We start from the raw sequence: 18,208 nt of genomic DNA on the forward strand, positions 1-18,208 counted from the left end.
GCTGTATAATGTCTATAATGTTCTCATTCCCTGTTGCTGACCTTTTTTTTTTTTTTTCTTTCACTTTCTCTCTTTTTTTTTCCCTCTTTTTGTGGTAACCCTTTTACCTTCTTTTCCCCTGCTTAGACCCATTAGCAGGATGTTGTGCAATATGGTGCTTGTCATCTGTTTCAAAGACACAGTGATGAGATACAGGTATGCCAGATGGATAAACCTAGTGTGACTAATTATTGTGTATTTGCCTTTAATTATTATCATTTATTACCAGAGAAAAGACAATAGAGGTTCTCAGACTCAGAAGGGAATGTCGGCAGAAGGGGATTGTTTTCTTTTTTTTTATTACAAGAGAGTGGTACATCAGCAAGAAAAGTTTTCTTCCTGAGGAGAAACGTAAGTAAACGTTGAGATGAGAAGTCAACGTGACCCATGCAGGGCTTTCCTTTCCCTGACATACTTGAGAATCAGATATCTCAGAGGTAACAGTTTATTTGTGATTGTAGATCAACTTTTCCTTTGCTTGAATGTATTAATGAGTATGTGGATATCCTTCAGTTATCTGCACGGGTATTTTCCCTGAGAGAAATGAAATCTGTAAGTCACTAAGTTGTAATTTTTAAATAAATAAAGCCCAGGTTAGCAAATATCATTGAAGATTTCAGTGCCATCAGGCTGAGCCTCCCAGTCTTTGAATTGAATTTGCCTCCATATTTGACGCAAACATATAGGATCTCTCTGGTGTTTGGCATGTGTGTAGACATTTCTCTTTCGGTTATTATAACCTTATTATCACTAAGAATCCTTCAAAACGCATATAAAACATTTCAAAATAAAGAGGACATCTCTGTTGCATCTATGTTAGTCTAGGCCACTTTGCTCAGCTCAGGATCTACAGCCAGGCATTCTGGGCTACTTTGAGAATCAGAATCACGAATGTCTTTGGTTGGAAGGGACCTTAAAGCTCCCTCAATTCCAACCCCTGCCGTGGGCTGGTTGTCCCCCACCAGATCAGGCTGCCCAAGGCCCCATCCAATCTGGCCTTGAAGAGGATGGGGCACCCACAACTGCTCTGGGCAACCTGAACTAAAGGTTGATATCATTAGGAAAACTTTTGGAAATGTTAATAATATAGCACCCAAAGCTGCTTTTATTTTGCAGCTGAATCTGCTATTATTTACTAGCACAGGCAAGATTATGATGGCTCGTAACTTTGATCTTCTTGCTTATGGGGCACAGCACTTTAATTTGGGAGCAGCCATACTGATTTGGTAAACAGATTGAGGAAGAGCTTCAGACGTGCGCTTTAAAATTCATGAAGATCTGATTTAGTACGTCTTAGACTGATATTTTTGCATATTGACTCTGTGGCTAAATCGCATCATAACCTAGAGGACCAGTGATCACCTTGATCTATCACAGATAGTACAAGGCATAATCAATGTTGCTAGTCTGCTGAAATATTTCTATATATAGTATTTGTCAGAAGAATACATGCAAAGCTACTAAAAGAAACAAAGTCCGTACATGGACGATTTACAAACAGGAGAAAGGGCTAAATTTGCCACTGTTTGCCCTGAATAGCTTACCCGGATTACAGGCCAATTTTGTTTTGGACAGAAATATTTTCCATTGCAGAGTCTGCTAAAGTCAACAGAGTGCTGTTCCTTTGGCTGCAGGATGGACTGAAGGCTGGGTTGTATTTTGGGATTGGCAGCTCTGTCCATCTCCCTTTAACCCATCTGACCGCAGTTTGACTGGGACTTGACTAAGCGCTTAATTCTGTGATTGCCTTGATTGTGGACTCCTGCTCCTAAACCTATTGCAATATTGTTAATATATAGCAATAAAAAGCTGCCCCTGATAACCAAAAAATATTGTATTAAATTGATAGACCGGGTATTAAAAATGCAGAACCAGCCTAATGAAATAACTTGCCTTTGGTTGCAAGAACCTTCATCATAAGAAGATTTAAGACTAATCTGACTTGGAGCTGCTTCATTCCAATTATTTTTCAGGAATTTTGGGGGCTTTATTTTTCTTTTCAACATCATTATTCAGTCTTGACAGTTCTTATTTTGTTAATTTTTTTTTGCATATTGAGTAAATGAGAAATCAGTTCACAACCATTCTTAAGGAGAAATGAAATGCCCAGTAATCCAATTTTGATCAAAATGCATCTTTGCTTTTCAGAGACTGACCAGCCTGTGCAGTTATCTCCACATGCACAGAGTTGATAATAAAGCAAAGTAAAGCTCACATTCTTTTCCCATTGAGAGAAAATCTCAGTTGGTGGGAACGGGGCATTGTTCAGCTGGAGAACAATGTGCTGTTCCCCCAGTGTGTAGCAAAGCAGAGAATGACAAGATGATTTCTTCCTGTGCTTCTACTTTTGTTTCTCAAATGTTTACAGGCCCAGAGTAAGCCTTTTCTTCACCCTAGCTGGGTAGTTCTCTTTCCTGCAAACCTTTCTTTCTGTCTCTCCTGATGCCTTGTGTTTGCAGAAGATAGCTTGCTACTGCAGCACTTTTCCCAAAAGCAACCTTGAGAAGAAGAGACAGACCCAGCTGTCTTCACAGACCTGTTCTAAAGCTCCTCTGCCTTCCGCTTCAGCATCCATTGCCACTTGGTTTTGCAAAAAAACCCACAAAACAACAAACACAGAAGAAGCCAAAATGCATCACAAAAATACAATCCCTTTCCAAAGAGTGTCTGCACAAACAAGCTCTGTGTGTCTCACATGGTGCATAGAAGTATTCCCATAATCCATTGGTTTGGGGTTTTTTTTGGAATTGTGCTGGCTTCAGTGATTCCAGCTTAGTTCCTAACTGGTTTTTATTCACCTTTGCCCTTTAGAACTTATACCTAAAGGAGCCACTGCATTTCTCTTGTGCAACATCAGCAAAATCGGTGGCTTTGAAAAGTTTTCTAGCAATCAAGCAAAGCTGTTCCACTTCTATGAATGTCCTTCTTCCTTTCTACCACCCGTTTCCTCACCAACTCCTCCTAACTATTGAACAGAAAAACAGGAGTTTTCTGTTTGTTTTTCTCTGCCATCAGTTCACTTCTCCACGTTTTCAGAGTTCCTGAGTGTGTTTCTGAACCTTCTGACTTTTATTCAGATGAATAAGCAGTGGAGAGAGAAAAACTAAATGGTTTGAGGACTCTATGTGAAATATATGAGTAGGTATTGGATGAAGGTGTTGGATGAGTATGGATAAACACGTATATGAACAAAGGTATTGAATGATAGGTGTACGAATGGAACCATATGCACTGTATCTGGGCATTATCTTCCATTAGGGTCTCAAAGCATTTTGATACCCTTCAGAATTGTTTTTAGATTCTTCCACCTGGACTGTGGCACAACTGGATTTATGCTGCTTAATGGGCTGATTCCAAGGTTGAAAGTAGACTTTGGATTTCCAAGCTTCCCTTTAATTCCTCAGTATTTTATCTGTATTTTAAAGGGCTCTAGCAGCTAAGAAAAATAATGGCCACTGTCCATTAGTTCAAGAGAAAGCAATGCAAAGGGCATCTTTCCAGAATGAGGCAGAGTATTGAACAGTTTTATCAAATGACAGAACTTATTTCCCAGGTACCTGTCAGTGTATCATCACCCATCTGTTTAAACCACTTGGGATTCTGAGTCCACAGGATCTTGTGAAGAAGGTTGTAACAGAGCAATGCACTCCTGTGTGCTCCTAAAGAAAGTTGGCCACACACCTGAGTCTGGGTTGTGACATGAAGCAAGTATTAGATGTGAGAATCATCATGAACATAGATGTTCAGTAATCATCTTGACGTTATAAGTAGCAGCCAATTGTTTCCTAAAGAGAAAGAAGGGAAGATGAGAGAGATAACAAATCACTGTGGGATATTATGAAAAGGATCTCTTCCTAGACCAACAGTAAATGGCTTCTTTTCCGTGGCACTAGGAAACAACCATGTTTATAACTAAAAAAACCTGAACTTTTCGAACGTATTCTGTTGACTTTCCAAGTTACCTTTATTTTCGTTTACCCATCACTTGTTACTGTCTTATTTGTATCTATTCTTTTCAAGACAACTTGTGGTTTCTTGACTCTTCACCCTTTCTGTTTTCTTCACCATCTAACCTTAGAGCATTCCTCTTTTTTCTCTCTGAAAATCTGCCTGCTGGTATTTTCCATGAATCCATCTGCATTGAATTATTTATAGTTACAATAAAGTCTGCTTTTGTCTAATGTTTATTTTCTTTAATAAAAAGAAACGTGGGGAAAATGTTCCAAAGAACCGAAAAAGGACTTGACTTTTCCTGGACGCTAGGCAACGGTAGCCAAAAAGCACAAAACAAGCCATAGGATGTTTGTAAGATGATTTCTAAAAATAATAATACTTAGAACTTTGGTTTCTAATGCACTTTTTTTTGCCTTCATTATATTTCCCAAATCTGGGCCTCGATTATAATGTTGTCATGTCACCCTAAAGGCTGCAGTAAGCAAGGAACTACTGTAGAGGCAACCAGGAGCAATAAGCAGATGGATACAGCTGATAGAGGCCAGGCTTCTTCTTCTCCTTGTCTTAAGTGTTTTATATAGGTCATGGAACTCTCTTATGCTGGTCATTCCTGGCCAGTGGGTTTATCTTGTGTCTGGTAGAAATTAGAGCAAACAATGTATCTTACCTGATGAGTCATTGCTAGTTCTTTCTTATTTTTTACTGCTTGTTTGAATTGAGTTTTTATTATGATTTAAAGGTTTTTCCCATCTTCGTTTCCAGTGGAGGTTTTAGGTTGCTCATATGCCTTGTTTTCTCTTCAATTATGTGAGTCATGCAAGCATTTCCCCTTGAACACTTTCCAGCACCCCCCAGCCCATATCTCACCCCTCCGTGTTCTCCTCCTCATTTACTCAGCTCCATTCTGTTATGTGTTTCCTGCACTGCCTACAGTGATTGCACTTAGCGTGGATGCTATGGGGGAGGGAATATGGAAGGCAAGAAGGTAAAGGAAGGACTTCTGTGGAATCTGCATGAGCTGAAACACGACAAAGGCTGAAGTGATAAAATAAGTGACAGGAGGAATAGAAGAGAGGAGCAAGTTAAAGTCCAGGTCCTGAGTGATAAGAGACACCCTCAGCATGGAGGTATGTTGGATCTTGTTCCCTGGAAGGAGCAAGAGGGAGGAGATGGGAGCTCAGGAGATGTGGTCCCCCCTCCCCACTCCACCTGCCTAAAACAAAAGCCAGAGGGCAAGGATCACTGAGCCTTCCTTACCACCTCTCCTAGTAAAAGGTTATTCAGGTTGTGAAAGTGGTTATTTTTGTCTCTCAATCATTCTGTTTTCTTCTCTATTCCACTGCTTGCATTATTTCAATTTCTTGTTTAAAACATCTATTTACTGCTTCTGTTCCAGCTCTGATGCTTAGATCACAGGAGGAAAGTAGGATGCCGGTACCACAGAAGTAGTGTGCTCCAAACTTCAGGCTGTACCTACTGGCTGGGGATGAAATCTGCCTCCAGGCCTACGCTCCCCAAGGTGAGTTATGGCTGTGAACACTACCCCTCTTTCTGAGAGCATCTTTTAAGTGTGTTTGCCTCACAAATACGTGCCAGAAATCAGCCTAACTAAGAAACAAGCCACTTATCTGCATTAAAAGGTACGTGGATGCAGAATGCTTGAGCTAGATGAGCTCCACATGTGTGGCACTGTACCTGCTTATTTATTTGTTTTTCACTCTTACCGTTGCTTACTTTAACTGATCTCTAGCTATTAAATTATGATGGAGCAAATGCAATAAAATGACTGTAGGACAGAAAATCCTACCTGAAGTTCTCCCATGGCTCAGCCAGAACTCGGAGATGCACAATTCAATTAAAAGAAATACAAAGTTTTCCTCTTTTCACCTTGCCACTTTTCCCATCTCTTCTGTGCTTCGTATATCCATATATACAGAAATAAATACACACACGCACGCGCATACGCACATACACGCACAAACCCACCCCTCCCCTTTCCAATCCTTCCTTTAAGGTTTAATTTAACAATAACATTTGCGATCGGGGTCCTGAGCATCTCAAGGGCATTGCGCTTGAAATTGCACACACTCCGCACCATTTATCATAGCCTGACATGTGTCATGTTCCAGACTGCAGCTCCAAGAGGTTACAGCTCACGACTGCTCCTTTGTTGATCAGCTGCCGAGACAACTGAGGCACCTTTCTTTCTTTTTTTCTTTCTTTCCTTCTTTCATTTTTTTTTTTATTATTAAAGCTGCACTGTCCTCTTTTCACAGGGTTCGTTCTGACACAATAGAGAAGGCAAACAAATCCTTCTCCACTCTCTGCAGCCTCCACTTCTAATCTTTGTCAGCACCAGTTCAGACCCCATTTACCAGGAGAGCCCGTGATATCTAATATTGCTGCTTAATATTGACTATGGGGTGCATAAACTCTTTTTCAGTTACCTTTCTACTCCAGAGTGCTGCTAAGAGATAAAGATAACAGATACAGAGTTAAGGGAGTCCTCCAGTATTTTCCAGTGGCAAAATCCAGGCAAGATTTTGCCAAAACAGCAAGCTTCTTCCATTGCTGAGCTTCAGTCTTGCAACTTCTTGGGCAAATTATTTTTCTCTCCTCCAGAGCTTCTGCTTCCTTTTCTGAACTCCTTCTCCTCACTTCATTGCTGTCTTGCAGAGCTCTTGCTGCCTGCAATGCACTTGAGACCCGTGTGCATCTTTGTAGAAAAGATGCCTACTGCAATTCAAGGAAGCAGGCTGTTCATAAGGCATATTGACGAGCGCTACTGAATCGTATTCATAAATCACTTGTAGACCTTCTGCCAGTCACCATCCAATCAGCCCTCATACAGGATATGAGTGTGGATGTTATCGCAACTTAATGGGTCAGGGATGCTAGGTGCTATTGGAAAAAAGAAGCGGGTTTCAGTAAGTCTAGCATCTGAACAAAAGAGGGTTTTCTTTGTATTTTTTTGTGTTCTAGAGGAAGTATGCATGTCAGGTGAGCTAGCCATTTCTTTTGTAACTATTTGAAAGCCAACGTGATTTTAAGGCAAGAAATGCTGAGCTGGAGCTGATATAACCATTTCTTCTCCCCCATTTTCAAATTCAGGTCTGTCCTGGAAGACTCAGAGCTCAAATATTTAGGTCATAAAGCTTGGCTGTGTTTTGGAATGATATTTGATCTTTCAGATTCCTATTCCCCTCTGAGCTCTAAATCACGCAGTGTTCATTGCCACCTGTTAGCATCAAGCACAGCCTCTGGAGACACAGTTAGGGTTGCCTTACGTTCTCCCTTTCTTAGCTCCTGTTGATAGATATTTTTGGAGGTTTCCTTGGCTTTAGAGTCTTTTGATTAATAAGAAGTGCCAGAAGGGATGGCTCAACTACTGCTACCACATTTGTGTCACACGCCAATTAGGTTCACAAATGGAGCTTTTATTTTTTGCCCCTTGTCGGCAAGATTTGGCACTCCATCCTTCACTGTGTGTTCATCACAGCCACCCATTGTGACCCTCTTTGCCTTTCAGTTCAGCCTGGGTTTCATTTGTAGTTCAACCAAAATGGCACTTTTTTGTGTGAAGCTGGCTCTTTTTTTTCCCCTTACAGAGTTCCACAGCCATAGCTGGGTAGTCCCACACTCACAACATCCTCTCTGAGCTGCTCCACGTGGCGCTGGCTCCCCTTACATTGCCTTCCTGACCTTGACTCCTGGTTGATCCCGGCTGGCACTGCATGGATGATGTAGTGCTGCCAGCTGGGACGGCACAATGCCACGGCAGGTCTCAGCCAACTTTCAGTCACATAACTCTCCCTGTCCCAGGGAACGCAGCCACCTGCACGGCCTCGCCTTCAAGGATAGAAAAAAAGGGCTTGCAGAAAGTGAGATGAGGCGCAGTGCACTGCCACGCATCAAGGCAGAGATCACCATAAATGTTGCTGCCCCCATCAGTTTGCCAACTCCAACAAGGGCCTGATGCTGGCACCATTCCTCTGCCCCCAGGCAGAGAGAAAGCTTAATATTGGTGGGATATATGGACTTAAGCATATGTAATGGCTCCCCACAGCTCCTAGTGAGGCTTACTCAGGATATTTAAGAGGGTTGGAGCCACACTATTTATGGAGGGGTTGTGCCCCAGGTGCTCTCTCTTTCTAGGACAGCTGTTCCCATGAAAGCCGCTATTGGTGTTTTAATTCCTTGCTCCAGAAAGCACAGTGGCCAGTCTAACCCATAGCTGTTGTAAATGTAAGGTAAATAATCTTAAGGGTGTTTTGTGGATTTGTAGGGAGAAGTAAGGAGGCTACAGGAGGAAAAAATGAGAGCGTATTTTATTGTCAAACCTTAAGACAAAACCCTTCATGTCCCCCACCTCCAACAAAAGATACTCAACATAATATTGCTCAGAAATGAGTTTCCTTTGGGCAGGGATACGCAGATACTCTGAGAATAATAGAAACATGATGAAGAAATTGGCTCACACAGCAGTCAGAGAAGGGCTCAGTTCTCCAGTGGAGACTGTCCTCTGAATATCTCAACCATGAAACAGTGCTATGAGTGGATTCAGAATTGGCTGAACATCCTGGTCTCCCTCTGGAAGGAAATACGGCTACAGCAGCCTCTATTTATTGAGATGGCATTGGGGGAGCCTGGAAGTTAATTGGCTCCTTGGATATGAAGAATAAATGTAACCTTGAGTCCCTCTCCTAATAAGAAAAGGAGATAACCACCAAGCCCTGCAACGTATAAATAAGTGGAGAACCAATAATGACTTCAAAAAAGTATTTAAATGCAATCAGACAAAGCTGCTTGAAACATCAGAGGAAAGAATAATGGTGTGTGTACAGTAGACACAATGTAGATTACAATTTATAACAGGATACAGGATGGAGCCAGCACTTGATTAGGGGACCATGTTACAAATTTTTCAGCATATGTCCTCTGTTTTTCTTAGCCTTGGCATAGATGTCTGGGCACTGCTGGTAAGTAAATCAGATCGTCAGAAAATGCCCATGTTGATGAGAACTGAAGGATCCAAGGAAATTAACTTGAGTTGTATTTTAGACATTTCTGCCATATCCATTCCTTGCCCAGAGCTGTCAACTGCAAAAGAGTTGTGCCTGCTCACAGCTTTAATCAGAGATAAAAATTATCCCTAGTTGATGAATTCCCAGCACGGAGTTCTGCATGTCTCACACTAAGACATGTCATATACTGCTGTGTTTTTTTTCTCTGAACAGCACCCTCAAAATCAACACTTTGCCCTGCTCATCCCCAGATACACAGAAAGCCTGGGCAAGGGAAATCCTCCCGGATGAAACATGGGAAGCTCCTGCTGTTGAACCTGTAAGACCTTACAGCTCCTCGTGTGTCTGCTTGCTATGGCTGCGTAGGAGCTGCTCACCTGATTGCTAAGGATGAAATCAGGAAGGAATTCTTTCCCTCCATCTGATGACAAAGGCTGCTTCTTTCACCTTCTGTGATTTAAGGCTTGGTCTCCCTCCTGGATGTGTTCACAACCACACTCCCTGCTGTTGTTGGGACCTGATACGTCAACACGGCTCTTGACCTCTCCTCATGTAAGTTGTGCTCTGCAGTGGGCTGGGGGAGGCTGGGACATGCCTTTTCTTATGGACAGCCAGGCTATGCTAAATGAAGCACTCTTCCTGGTTTGGGTAATCCTTTCCACTTCTAAATGTATTTTCCTTGCCATTCTTGTAGCCCACAATCTGTAGAGCATCCTAAATTAAAGAAACCAACGCCAGAAAAATAACCAACAAAATCAGGAATGCGACAGGCAGAGTAGAGCAAGGAGTAAATGGTTGACAAGGGATGTTTATGTGTCACTCTGTGTTATTTTGGCTGCTCTGCTTGTCCAAATCCCCCTAGGAAATGGAGGGAGCACAGGCAGCTAAATGAAGGCTTCTCACAGGGCAGGGGCTGACCAGATTGCAGTGTGCGTGCAGACTGGTGTGGGTATAGCGGTGTGTATGGCATGGAGGAGGGAAGCTTGTCACTGTGTTTTCTTTCTAGACAGACATAAACACTCCTGTTTATTTCCAGCATGCCATCTAAATTCAAAATTAGCATAAGCTGATGATGTTAATTGAATTATATGCATGCAAGCAGTGCTTTATCAAAGGTAAGGGACATAAGGTCATTCCCCTAAGGGCCTCCAGGGAACAAGTACCCATCTGAGATAATATTGAGATTGGCATAGTTGGGTATAAAACCACTTCCAAGTATGAAGAAATTGAGTTCTTTGTCATTAGGAAAAAAAAAAATTCCTATTAATACTGTAATTCTCCTTTTAATAAAGGCTGCTCTCATTGAGGTCTAAGAAAGAGCCCTCCAGGTCCAACAAGCGGTGGCATGGGCTGCAGCTGGCAGTCTGGCTGACTTCCCAGAGCAGGGAAAAATCATGTTGAATTGGCCATCTGAGCAAAGCACTAGGATTTTGTTCCCTTCAGGTCATTGTACCACAGCTATCATGAAAGTGTCAGTGTGCTTCCTTGTATGATAGCAATGACACTGAGACAGACAAAACAACAGAAAGTTCTGTACTTTCTAAGGAATTTTATGAAAATATAATTCCACAAAAGATATTATTTCATTTAATTACCCTCTGGAGTCATACTGAGAGCAGAGTCAGAGGGTCTCAGCTTGCAAGCACCAAAGGAAGGAAAATATTTCCCATCTTTCTAAGCCAGTAGCTTAGAAAGGGAGAAAAGGAGGGAGATAGTCTCTAATATACTGTGGCTACCACTCTTGATATTGATTTTCATCGCATAGTTTAAAAAAAACTTTGCTTTTCTAAGCATGAAAATTGGAAAATCTGAGCTGACAATTCTCTCTCTTTCTCTCTTTCTCTTTTTTTTTCTTTCTTTCTTTCTTTTATTTTTTTTCCTCATGGGTAAAACTGTGAAATCCGGAAGTGAAATGTATCTCAAAAGTCAACGTCCTTTTGTAGGCAAACCTTCCCCGCCTGGCAAATAGGGAATTTTGCCCTCCTTAACGAGAGCTACGCTATCTGATGGCTGCCTGATGAAGTAGGAGCTCAAGGAGGCCACCTCTACACTGAACAATCCCATACATCAGAGGCCACCCCTTTGAATTCAACAGTTTTTCTGGTGCTAAGAGAGAATATTGAAAACCTGGCCTTAAATCACACTTTTCAAGTAATACGCAGCAATGAATGGAAGAGAAAAGGAAGCCAGGATGCTTATAGGATTTAAGGAGCTTCTTTTGAAAGAAGAATCCACCCTGCTGCTGATGGCCAGATGCTCATCTATGCCTGGAGATGTGCAAATAAACATAAGGTGTAAAGCTGTTAGCGGTGGTTCATGGCAACAGACTAACTCCTGTCAAGGAAAAGCAGGTTAGGTAAACTTTTCAGGTGTTTGGAGGTGAATCTTTTCATTTGTGCACAGCCCTTGGTTGACCCAACTATTTCACATCATTACCAATTGCTTTGTTCGTATGTATCAAACTTCTTTCTTGTGCTTTATTGGTTTTTGCTCTCACTGACCTCTTCCAGCAGTTTACTTTCTAACATCCTGAAAGCTTCATCATGACTGCTCAGTGCACCTCACCCAGGGCTGAGATTAAAAGTTAAAAAAAGAGAAAGAGTGAACACAACGGGAGAGAAAACAGAAGAGATTTTGGCAGCAACCTGGTGACACTCTGAAGTAAGTGAAATGGGATGGGTAACCACCTGGAATAATGGCAGGGGGAAAAAGAGAGAGAAGAAGCTCAGTGAATTGGCTCAAACAGCAGGGCCTGGGCAAGAGGATTAGGGGAAATAGCAGTGTGAGCAGACCTCAGGAATGGAGAAAGCAGAAAGCATATCATCTCAGCTCTCTGTTCCAAAGAGAGGTGCCAAGACCAGTTAAAAAAATGGAATATGGGCTTGTCTGAATCACAACACAGAGCCCCAGTTCCTCGTATCCAATGGCTGCTTCTTTCCCAAACTAAAACTTCTAAGGTGCAAGAGAAGTCACAGAGTTATCCAAAGTGAGAGGAGGAAGGAGAGAAAGTGGAAATTAAACGGGAGAGCAAATCTGCTTTCCACATCTTACCGCAGCTGCAGGACACTTTGCTGTAGCACGGCCAGCAGAACATCAATAATATCCATCCCCAGGGGTGCCTCAGAGTGACATTTGTGGCCTCCCTCTGCACACTGGGGTGTGGGGGACAGAAGGAGGTGAGAGTATGTCAGCCTGGCCAAAGCTCACTCAGGCTGAACCCAGGACCTTCTGCCATTTCTATTCCGGGAACTCACCGCGGGGTTATGTTTGGGTTGCCTAAACAGAACGTTGCTGCCATTGATGGAGGATAAACATTTTATTCAGTAGCAGCGGGGGGAGATTTGGGAGTCTGACTCTGCTCTGAATGCGGGTGACAATTGAAACATTCAGTACGCTTGCCAGGAAATATCTCAAGATTCATTTAGTGTCAATAATAGAAAAAAATATATATATATTTTGACAAAACTAGAATATTTTATTTCTTTTTTTAAAAAATTATTATTTTTTTTATTATTATTATTATTATGGTAGAAAATTAAAGCACAAAGCCAAATATTGTAGTGTCTTCTCAGAAAAGTTGGCCTGGGTTCTCTAGCACAGCCAGAACCTTTCTTGCAGTTTTCCTCCAGAAAGTAGTGCTGACAAAATCAATTTGTTGCTATGAAGTGTTTCAGTGCTGTTGGAATCACATAACTTTTAGTTAGTATGTGTACAATTGTCTCTAGCTCTAACACATTCCAGGTGTTTGTCTCTCAGTTTATCATCTAAAAGTTGCAAAATTTAGGCTTTGCTTTAGGTTTCCAGTACCATGAAATTTCATAAAGCCCGGTGGTTCTTGGATTGGGACTTTTGATTTCAACACATGGAGCAAAACACTGTGAGATCATGGTAATTGAGAAGGAATTCCAAGAAAGACCAACTGGAAGTCTATTGCGTGATACTAAATCACCGGAACTGCATGAAGTCTCTCAGCAAAAGATACTGTGTAAACTTCAAAGGATTTTTTTCTTTTTTTAAAGGAAAAAAAAAAAGAGCATTTTTCCTGCATTCTTTTTTTCACAAAGTATATGATGTTGGAATTTTTTTGTTGTATTTTTTTCATGTGTATATTCTGCTTTATTTATAATGCTAATGAGGAATTAAATTGCTACATCTTCAGACTAATGACCCTTCTCAAGGCTATTTTAACGGTGCCTTCCCAGCTTTTCCAAATCCCCGCCTTGCATTTAGGAGACAGAGAGAAGTTTAGATTCCATGTCTGCCTTTGGTGTTTCTGCCAGCAGCAGATTTGAGGAATGCAATGCCATGTCCCAGGGTACAAAAAGCTTTGCTTTGGCATCCTTGACATCTTTGGTCCTTGTTGTGGCTATCTCATAATTCATGCAAGTGTTGCCATACAACTGCAAGTTTTTCATGAGGTCATAAAAGTGATTTATAGAGGTTTTCCCATAATCTCCAAGAAAATTAAAGAAGGTTGATGGAGCTATTCAACTCAGTGTTGCCTCAACAATGGTTTCATTCAGAAATGACACTGAGCAAGATTGAGGGATTTAAGATAGCAAGAATGTCCTTAGGAAGTCTTTTCTGTCTGTAAAAAATGTGATGCATTCAAACTAAAAAGTGTTGTTTCTTCTATACATTTTGATGATTTTACCCATGACAACTACTTTGAGATTAGTCAGAGATTTTTCTTCCTTCATTTTCTGCAAAAGGCTGATTAACACACTGCAGATCCCCACTTGGCAAAATAATTTCTTCTGAGGTATCTGAAGGTTAACATTACCTTTCCTTCGACTACTGTTTTATTTTGATTTTTTTTTTTGCTTTTAAAGTAATTTTACACTGATATGGCAAGATCTACATTAATGTAGATATGTAGATGCTTTTGTAAAAAATAAAAACTGAAGTAAAACACAAGAATCAAGCTACTGAATTTCCATGCTGTTTAAATAGAACATTTCAGAACTGTGGGGACTTGGTGCTTCCAACCTTACTTTTGAAGCTGTATGTAAAGTGGTTTCATTTTTACAGAACTGCATAGTCCAAATGAGCTTTCACTAAACTGCCTCCAACTTCAATATATTCCCTACTTCCAACATGGAGAAAGCTTGGATGTAACTCCCACCTCTGTGACTGGGGCTGAGTGCCAATTACACAGCACCCAGTGGCCTATGACTCTCTTTTTTCACTTCTAAGAATCTCTCTTTTCTAGCTAAATCTTCAGGACAGCTTGCAAACTATTTGCTCTGGAGTTGAAAGTAACCTTGAAAACACTACTGCATAGTAGTAACCAATGGGATTATCCCATCCTTTCTCAAAAATGGTGGTGTATCATTCCTATCTTTCCTCTTCAGACTCTTCCCAGCAGGTTTCTGAAGACCTTTTTAAGGTAGGCGATATAGTTTTTTTCCTCTTGCATTTGAATATTTCATCTCAAACTTCACAGAGAGACGACTATCTCCTAACTGCGTGTGAAAAGCTAAGGGTGTTTTTCATGTATGTTCTAAAGCATTTGATGCAATCTATACAATGATTATATACAAATAAAGACAAATTCTTTTAAAAATCACCTTTTTATTGGAAGAAGCAGGCCTTTTAGAGGAAAGAAACCATAAAGGTCATACACAGATCAAGAAGGATCTAAAGGTGAGAAATTCAAGTACTTTGAAGAGTATTTGAAATGCAAACATTAACACAAGACAGAGGACAGAGGACACCCTGATATCAGAAAATTTGTCCTCAGAATGACTCCTTGGGTGGTGTAAAAGTATTTTGCCAAATTCTGTTCTCACAGTTTGTGAATTAAAAGTAACTCGGCAATGTGAGTTCATTAAAAGGGAGATGGCATCAACCTTGCCACGTTCAAAGCAGGTTGCAAACAGCTTTAAGTATATAAATAAAAGATAGGTTCTTTGACACACAGTACCAAATGGTATTTCAAGGCAGTGCTGTCTCACAGCCAGTGTGTTATAGCAGGCTCATAAAAGAAAACAATGAAATGTGGCCTTGCATCTTATTTTTGGTTCATGTAATATTAAAAAGAAAACATTATTATTACTATAATAGCAATTATTATTGTTGCTTTATTGTTACTATTATTAATTCTTGCAGTTTTCTCATGGCATTCCTTAAAGCCTCAGCTACTGGAATGAAGGGATCATTGGAAGAATTTCAAGTTTGTTTGTTTTTATATGGTGTTCCAATTTTCCTAGTTACAAAAATAAACCCAAAAACATACTCTGAGTGCAACTAACAAATGGAATGAGGGCACATAAAAGGCATCTAATGCTGCATTTCTATACCAGGCATGTTATAAAGAACAAATTTCATTTAAATGTCCATAGTGTCAGTAATTAGAATGAGCCTGGCATTCCTTGTTACCCTGTGAAATTACCTGCAAGGCCTTTTCATATTGTTTTCCTGCCATTGTTTTCATGCTCCATAGAGCATTAAGAGTCAATGACGGGCAGCTCTTGTGTTAGTCAGTCTATGAGTCGTAGAGTATTCTCCATTTGGAGCTATTGGAAACACCTCAAGGTGTTTATTGATAAATACTTCCTAAAGACCTTTGTAATAGAGAATTCTCCTTTCTGCCTGCTCTCCAGTACCTATAAGGCCCATCTTTTCCCCAAAAAATATAAATGTTTTTTTGTTTTCTTTCCAGTAGCCTCTGTAATAAACCTTCAATAGAAGCTATGGATGAAGTATGCTTCCAGTCCAGCTCAGTCCTCCAGCTTTGAGCAGTGCAGTGCCATTTCCTCTCCATTTGTTTCTATGGAGCTGACTATGTGTGCGGTCATCCATAGGGGTGCTGAGATACCCTGGAGAGAGAAGGAATGGCTGGAGCTATTTTTCATTATTTTATACTACACTTTGTAATAAATGAAATCCATATCATGTGAACACTGGTCCTGTAGCTCATCATATCCGCAAGCACAAGGAACCTTATGTGCTAAATAAAATAAGTAAGCTTGAGAAAAATTGTCTGGTGAGGCAGTAGAGTGTTCAGTGTTCAACTGTACAGTGCAACCTCTCTGACTGAGAATGATATTAAGACCTACAGAACTACAGAACAACCAGTTTTAGAGCTAAAGCAGTCTACAGTTTGTATCTATCTACACTCACAGCCTTTCTTCCACAACAAAAATGTACTGACTTAAATCTCCATTGTCTTACAGAGATCTTTGGGGTAACAGAGAATAGCAAGCAACTAGTGATCCACAAAGGAAAATGGCAGCAGAAGGAACATGATAGAACTTCTGCAATAGTGGTGATGGTGAGTGCTGGGTATCTACTTAGAACAGATTGCACAGATGTGTTTTCTTAAGATGCAGCTTATAACAGGTCTAGGTTTTAAGAAATATCCATGGGTTTACATATAGGATGTATGTCTGTCCACATCACAGTGCTGTAGTGTTGGATGGTCCTGCTGAGAGCCTAAAGAGTATTTCCAACTCTGGTAGGCATTTTGACCAATAATCTGAGGATGTGAACTATTGAACAGCTAACCAGTGCAAAGAAAATTATGGACATCTATTCCCAGAATAGCAGTTAAACTCCAGGAGATGAAGTATGCTGTTATTTCCACAGTTCAGTGATGCTCTGGTACCTCCTGCCTTTGCATAATGATCTGGTTTGGGAACCACTAGCAGCAAGTCCCAAGACTTACTTGATTTTTTGTAAGCAGAAGTGCCAGCAAGAGCCTCCAGAATGCCAAAATTCAGTTCAAAAAAGCTGCACTCAGCACCACACAGCATCCCAAAGAGAAGAAACTGAGAGAAAGTATATAGCATTTTAAAACAGTGCCAATCTTCCCAGAATAAAATGTTTAACCCTTTAGTACAGGAGGCACAGCAAAAACATTTAGTTTTCAAATGTTTTGTTACTTATCCTGATCTATTATTGGTGATTTTACGTGTTTGCCCTCATTCTGAAGAAGGAATAGGACTTGTGTATTAGCAGCTGAGTGCAGTGACTCCATCTGATGGCTATTCACACTAGATGGGGTTGGCTTTCTAATTTTGCTGGGATTTTCAATCTCATGGCAGATTATAAACACCTTATAAAATCTTCCCAGTCGCAGACTTCTGGAGGTGAGGGCTCTGTATAACAATTCATTTGGCATCATAAAACTGTAAAATCACACTCAAAAATATACACACACGCGCACAAACACTCACTTCTACCATTTCACAAAGCTCTGTTTTTTTCACTGTTTGCCTAGGAGTGAGTCGAGAGAATTCTGGTTTGGTTAAACTTTCTGCCTCTCAGATAAAAAACAGCAGCAATTTTCTGCTTGAATTTCTCTGTGACTAAATCCATTGATCATCCTTTCTCTCAGTGAGTGAGGAGTGTGTTTTCTCTTTAATAACTCCTATCCTTCTCCCTGAATATTTTTTTTCTCTCCTCTTGGCTTGTTTGTGTTGTGTTGGTCAGTCCACTGCACTATTCCTCCGAGAGACAGAGAAAGCGCAAAATTGAAGTTATTTTATGCTTGGTCTCCCTCGGTCCCAATTTTCAAATCTTCATGTCAATTTTCACACATCAGTGTCATATGGTGAACGCTATGGAAATTTCAGGGGGGTCCTTGGGAGACAATTTATACATGACCCCCTATTCCCTCCCCCAGCCAGGCTGTAGCCCCTGCCTTTACGAAGAGTGTGTGGGTTTATAATTAATGTGAATTTTTAAATATAACCACATTCAGAAATTTTCCCTTTGTTTGTCTCTTCTGCAATGCAAGTGCAAAGGAACACAAGCTCTCTCCCTCTCTCCCCTAATAAATTGGCTCAAGTTAAATGAATAAAAATTATGGCATGCTGAAGGAAAAGATCAACTCATTACTCATTTTACTTTTTTTTTTTTTCCCTAAAAGGTATGTTGAAAAAGGTTTATCATGCAACTAATTTGGTAATCACCAGTTAGCAAATGCACTCATTGCCACCTACCTAGGTGAATCAGAAGGTTAGTAGCAAATGAAACATGGTGCAGTTTGGATGGGTAATTATATCTTCCTGTAAACTAATGAACATACATCACCTTAAGAGTCCTTGGTGAGTAAAATCCTAGCAACGGATGCAAAAGCTCAGCTGACACCATTGGAGCATTTCAATCATTGACCTGAAAATGGGCCCCTGACATCAGAAAGGGGTGCACTGAGCCTCCTGCATTTTACCGTGTTAATTATCCTC

At 40.7% G+C, this 18,208-nt stretch overlaps 1 long non-coding RNA gene across 1 annotated transcript; it reads left to right on the forward strand.

Annotated features, from left to right (window-relative positions):
* The first annotated feature begins 54 nt into the window (after positions 1-54).
* On the forward strand, positions 55-12,477 carry LOC122182747. The gene is made up of 5 exons (XR_006179973.1): positions 55-195; positions 4,891-5,120; positions 5,390-5,512; positions 9,231-9,569; positions 10,926-12,477. It is a non-coding gene; the product is annotated as an uncharacterized LOC122182747 (long non-coding RNA).
* Positions 12,478-18,208: the final 5,731 nt, after the last annotated feature.

Source organism: Lagopus leucura, unplaced genomic scaffold (genome assembly GCF_019238085.1).
Source record: "Lagopus leucura isolate 7727_CA_CO unplaced genomic scaffold, USGS_WTPT01 Super-Scaffold_100015, whole genome shotgun sequence".
Taxonomy (NCBI): Eukaryota; Metazoa; Chordata; class Aves; order Galliformes; family Phasianidae; genus Lagopus; species Lagopus leucura.